We start from the raw sequence: 6,038 nt of genomic DNA on the forward strand, positions 1-6,038 counted from the left end.
GAAGACAAGTGGGCCCAGGACAGATCCTTTAGGTAAAGGAGAGGTGGAGGAGGGATTAAAGGAGGCGAGGGTGAGCATGAAGAGAGATAAAAGTGGAGCCAGGATAAAGCAGTGCAGAAAATGCCCAGATTAGAGAAAGTAGAGAAAAGAAAAGATGAACAGTGTCAAAAGCCGAGGAGAGGTCGAGGAAAATTAGGACTGAGGAGAGACGTGCTTGAGCCGAGTTTGTCAAGTGGTTTTGGATGGTAATGATGGCGGTTTCTGTGGAGTGGAGCGGGCGAAAACCAGACTGGTGGAGAAAGTAGAGGGAGTGGGCACAGATTAAGTTTTGGAGGTGGGAGTGGACAAGATGCTCGATAACTTTGAAGAGGAAGGGAAGCAGGGAAATGGGACGATAGTTGGAGACGCTGTTAACATCGAGAGAGGGTTTTTTTAATGAGAGGGGTGATGATGGCCGACTTTAGATTAGCAGGAAAGGGACTGGAGGATAGAGAATAATTGAAAAGGGAGAGTAGATATGGAAGGATAGAGGGAAGGACAGAGGAAATAAGGGAAGCAGGGATAGGGTCAAAGGGTATTGTGGTGAGATGGGCTTTGGAGATGGTAACGGAGAGTTCCTCCAGAGTGACAGTGATGGTGGAGTTTAAGGTTGCAAAGGCAGCGCCTAGGTGGAGGGTGGAAAAATAGGGCAAGGGAGAGATGAGGAGATCCGGGATATTAGGGATGTGGAGTCCAGTGAGAGGAGATTGTGGGAAAGAAAACGGTGGGATAGGATGGGCCTGGGAATGGGTGGACTCGGTAAGATAAAGTGGTTTAATGGAGGGCAGGGGTTGGTTACAATGGGGGAAGCCTCACAATCTGATATGATGATGTGGTCGAGGGTGTTGCCAGAAGAGTGAGTATGGGAGGAGGGACGGAGACGAAGGTAGAAGGAGTTAGTAAGAGGAAGCAGGGTTGAGGCAATGGAGGGAAATTACCTCGAAAAATAAAAGGGTGTGTGAGGGGGAGTACAGTGGAAAGAAGACAAACTAGGTGGTCGAGGAAGCAGGGGGGAGAAGACAGATAATGAGGAAGGTGATATGGTGGGGTTGGAAGGAGAATAATTGGTGTTCAAAGGAGGGGAAGGACAGGATAGATTGGAGTGTAGGCGCAGGGATTGAAGATGGAGGATTAAGCAAAACCTACGCTTCTACCTTTGCCCACCCAACGAGCGGAGTGGGAAAAGTAGGAGGTCGAAGATGAAAGGGCGGTGGGGGTTGGCAGTGTTTATGGGGGCAATCCATGTTTCTGTGATTAAGAGAGAGAAAATAAAACAACTAAGGAAGCAGCATATTTTATCGCACATTAAAGGAGAGTTCCAGAAGCCCAATTTGAGGGAAACATCAAGGGATGGCGCGGTCGGAGGGAGTGCTGGTGGGAGGGAGGGTGTCATAAGTGGGGGGGTTGGTGGGTATGTTGATGAGGTTTGACGGACGGTAAATATGATGGGGATATTTGAGAAATTTGGGGAGTGTACGTATGGAAGTAGGAGTGATAGGGATAGGGGCAGATGGGGGGGGGGGGGGTATGAATTGGATGTAGGTGGCAATGAGTGGGTGAGGCCTGTTGTGCATCCTCTGCCACCCATGCAGCCACGGCGGCAGTTTCTAGGCCTCAGCCAACGGGGGTCCTTGAGCAGCCCAAGGTTTTGGAGATTGACCAGGATAAGCAGTCGAACCGCCGGTAGTCTTAAGCGTTTGGCAATATGGTGGAGGGTCAGGTGGCTGGACATCATGGGACCAGAGTTGGGATGGATGCCAGTGAGTGGTAGGATAGGGCATGCACCAACGTGAGCGACACAGTTGGAGAGCGTGGGCACAAGGGCAGTGGACCAGTCCTGAAGGCTCTGTAATCCACTGCAAAGCAGCACGGTGCCATGGCAGGAACCACCCAGTGGCCGCGAGAGAGATGGGGCAGTAGCAGTGCACCAGCGATAAACGGGTGAGCCAGTATTTGGATTATTGGTTGAGTGGGTTGGTGTGTGAGCTAATAGTTGGATAAGGGTATATGATTGAGTAGGAAGATGAGTCAGTGAGAGTAATTGAGTGGGTTGCGTGAAAGAATGCACAAGTTGCTGATTGAGTGAGTTGGAAACAAAAAAATTGGTTTAGATGGAAGCAGGGGATGAGCAGCGATGAGATAACAATAAAGTTAATGAATTGGTGTGTGAGTGAGTGAGTAAGTGTGTAACAGATTCATTGTTTGAGCCTGTCGTTAGTGTCAGACAGTAACGCTATGTTGAGCATTGGCATGGGGGGAGAGCCAATTTCGATTGGCCATTACCCTCATGACATTTCTAGCCACCACAGCGGCCAAAGGAGGGTCTGGATGGGTGCGAGGTGCTGGTAACCCCTCCACCTTCAATTAATTACCACAAACCCATGAAAAAAGATATTCAGCTAAGCTTGTGCTGGAGGTCCCGGGGGGACAGGCATCCATGATGTCTCCTGTCGAAACCCCATTTGGCAGAGCCAGTTGATTGAATCCTTACCCTCGGGGTTCCTCCAGAAACAGCAAAAATCCACTGCGGGTGGCTATGTAGAATGTTCGAATGTTCACTGGGGAGGAGAGGTTGCCACTCCTTTGTTGGGAGCTAGACCAGTATAGCCTAGATCTCTGCGGTGTTCAGGAGGTCCGGTGGACTGGCAATGGCTCCTGCCACCATGAGGGGTGGACAGTCCTTTACTCGGGGCAGGAGACTGCCAAACAACAGGGAGTGGCTCTTCTTCTGTGGAGGAGGCCCGTGAAGGACGCTCCAGGGCAGTTTGAGGCAATCACCCTCCAGCAACAATGGATGGCAGAGGAGCAACGCTCACAACAGGAAGCGGCGCGTCGGGTGGCTAAAACACAGCAAGTTGGCACAGTGGGGGGCAAAGGTGGTGCATCGATCAGTTATCTCTGTCAGTCGACCAATGGTATGTGGGTCTGCCCCGTGACCTCCTGCCAACGGGCGTTTTAACACTTCATGTGGATTTAACGTGAACATAGCATTGCACCAGTGGCGTGGTGACATCACTGCCACTTAGTGACGAATGACTGTTATTGTTGAGTTTAAAGGGGGTGAAAGATTGGATATGAGGGTAATTGAATGACTAAGAGAGTGATTGGGTGAGTATGTTGGTGAGTGAGTACATGTGTTGCTGAATGAATGAGTTGGAGATATGCAAAGAGGTTTACATGGGAGCAGTGCACACATATGCATGAGTTAGTGAATGATTGAGTGAATTCGTTTACGTGTGAATGGGTTATTAGGAGAATGGGGAATTGATTGGATGGATGAGTGTGTGAAAGAATGGCCATAAGAGGGTGTGCAATGCAATGAATGGGTGGGATAGTGAGTGAAGATGTGGGTGAGTTAGTGGTTGGGTGCGTGAATGTGAATACATAAGTAACTGAGTTAGTGAGTGGGGAACAAACACAGGGACATAACGTTAACAAAGAAACACAGGGACTAGGACACGCACAAACAAACACGGGTATAGTAGACAGAAAAGCACACGCAGGAGCACTCGACAAACAGACAGACGTAGGGACATAGACACGGATAGACACTGGCAAACACCTGACAGGGACCAGTACAGAGGGATGTGCAGGACAAACAGCTGCACAGGGGGACAAAATACAAGGAGACAGACAGGGAGACGCAAGACGCACAAACACAGACAAGGGCAAGGCGGCAGAAGGGCACATCCCACAGGCATCCATGCCGTCGCGAGAAACAATGCAACAGCGACATCGAGCAGCCAGCTGACACAGCCCAGCAGAGGGCGTGATCCGTAAGACCGCCGGCGACCTCATGTGCTTGACTGAGACGTGGCATCGGGGCCGTCCATAAATGACGTCACGCTATTTTGGACGATTTTTGACCCCCCCCCCTCGTCACACGGCGTCACAAAAAGTCAAACCCCCCTCAAATATGACGTCACAAACCTCTGCCCCCCCCCCAAAACCATATTTCCATTTTGAAAATAAAACATGCTTCAAATCGCTTTAAATTATTGTCATTGTAGTGCGTATTTAATGTGGCACTGCACTCTGATGTTGTAGGAGTGTTGTTTTACAATAAGTGTTGTTAGAACAATTCTATATTTATGTAAAGTTGCGCATTTTGATGTGACGTCACATTTCTCAACCCCCCCCCCCTCGTCACACATCGTCACAAATGTCTGACCCCCCCCCCCCCCCAGGTTCGTGACGTAATTTATGGACGGCCCCATAGACCTTCTGACTATTTGTGCCTAATTGAGGCAACACTCTCAGGTTTTAAAATTCACGATAGACCCCAGTCTTCTGGTCGTGGAGGAGGGCTTGCATTTATCCACAGTAGCACAATCTTCTTGACTGCAAGGATCCATCATACTCTTTGGTTCTTTCGGTAAAGTCACGTAGGTAATAAATACATAAATAAATTAAATTATAAAAAAATAGAAACAACTAAATTAGATCACGACGTTTCGGAGGCAACACAAGCTTCCTTCATCAGGTGTAAATAGCGCAGCAAAATTACTGTAGAGAGAGCTATTTGTGATGAGAGATTGTTATAGAGGGTAAGAGGAGGGGGGAGAAACCAGGGAGGACGGACGCAGCGTGGGAGGGGGTTGTAGTGTGGGTGGCGGGAGCCAGGATGGTAAAGCTGCTCCTACTATTGCTCCTGTACCACGGATGGAGTAGGGGGGTACGCGGAGCGGGGGATAGTGGCGGCTAAATTTTAACATGGTTTCGATCTAAAGCTTTCGTGACTGCAAGGATTCATCTTCTTTGGTTCTTTCGCTAAAGTCACGTAGAATGAGAATAAAATAATAAAATAAAACAATAAAATTCTCACGACGTTTCGGCCACAACACAAGTGGCCTTCTTCAGGTGAAAGGAACAAACCTGTCGGGACGACAGAGCTACAATGAACGCTGCTAAGATTCGCAGCGTCTTTTAAGCTGGTTGAGAGAAGTGAGGCACCTTGACAAAGGGGTTTACATATCAAACGGGAGAATTTCACATTGAAACAGTTGAGTGATTAGCTTGTGACTGGTCACAGAAATAGCTATGTTAAAGTCAAAGCCTACACATCCACAGAGGCACCTAGTACAAATCAAACGGGAGAATTTAGTATTGAAATAACTGAGGGATTAGCTTGTGACTGGTCATAGAAATATCTATGTTAAAGTCAAAGCCTACACATCCACAGAGGCACCTCGTACATGGACGCCAAAGGGGCTGCAACAACTCAACTATCATACGGTAAACCGATGTGAAAAAAAACTAAGTCTAAATTACATCAATATAATAAATGTACTCAATATATTCTTTAATAAGCAGAGCTATTAACAGCAACTGGGTATACACTACACTATGTAATGAATACCATATCGTAAACAGATAAAAACAACTAAAATATAAACTACCTCAATGTCTGATTGGTTCTTACCAAACTGTGGCTACGATCCACTTCACCTCGCTGACCACAACCGTTATGTACACAGAGGTAACGCTGCACTGCCCCTTTGATACCTAGTGGCAATGCAGGTTACCGAACAGTGAGCACCTCTACACATTCTACAAAGTTTGATTTTCCTATTTTAGATTTCACTAAGGACAAAGACAATTGCCAATGTGTATGTGGAGGCTTCATTGATTGTATTTGTTAAACGTATTACAAGCAGACAGACATACACACAGACATACAGACAAAAAATACTTTTACAGATAAGATAAATATAATAGCTATTGTTGTCCACAATGATCCTTAGGTTCAACACTTCAACACGAGCTACCATAATTGCGTTATCATCACGTATCGCATGCTTAACCCCGGACCGCACGTGACAACAGTGGTTGTTAAGGGCATGCATAAATAGTCAACGTCAATCCTTTCTGCCCCTAGATTGTATCGTCGAATAATAACAGTACATCCTATTACTACTGTAATAGCCCAGAATGTGTGTAATGTGCGTGACATCACTCGACATCTTAATATTACCAAGTAATTATCCGATACATATAGA

Source organism: Petromyzon marinus, chromosome 79 (genome assembly GCF_048934315.1).
Source record: "Petromyzon marinus isolate PM22_M1 ecotype Great Lakes invasive population chromosome 79, UKy_Petmar_22M1.pri1.0, whole genome shotgun sequence".
In the NCBI taxonomy this organism is placed as follows: Eukaryota; Metazoa; Chordata; class Hyperoartia; order Petromyzontiformes; family Petromyzontidae; genus Petromyzon; species Petromyzon marinus.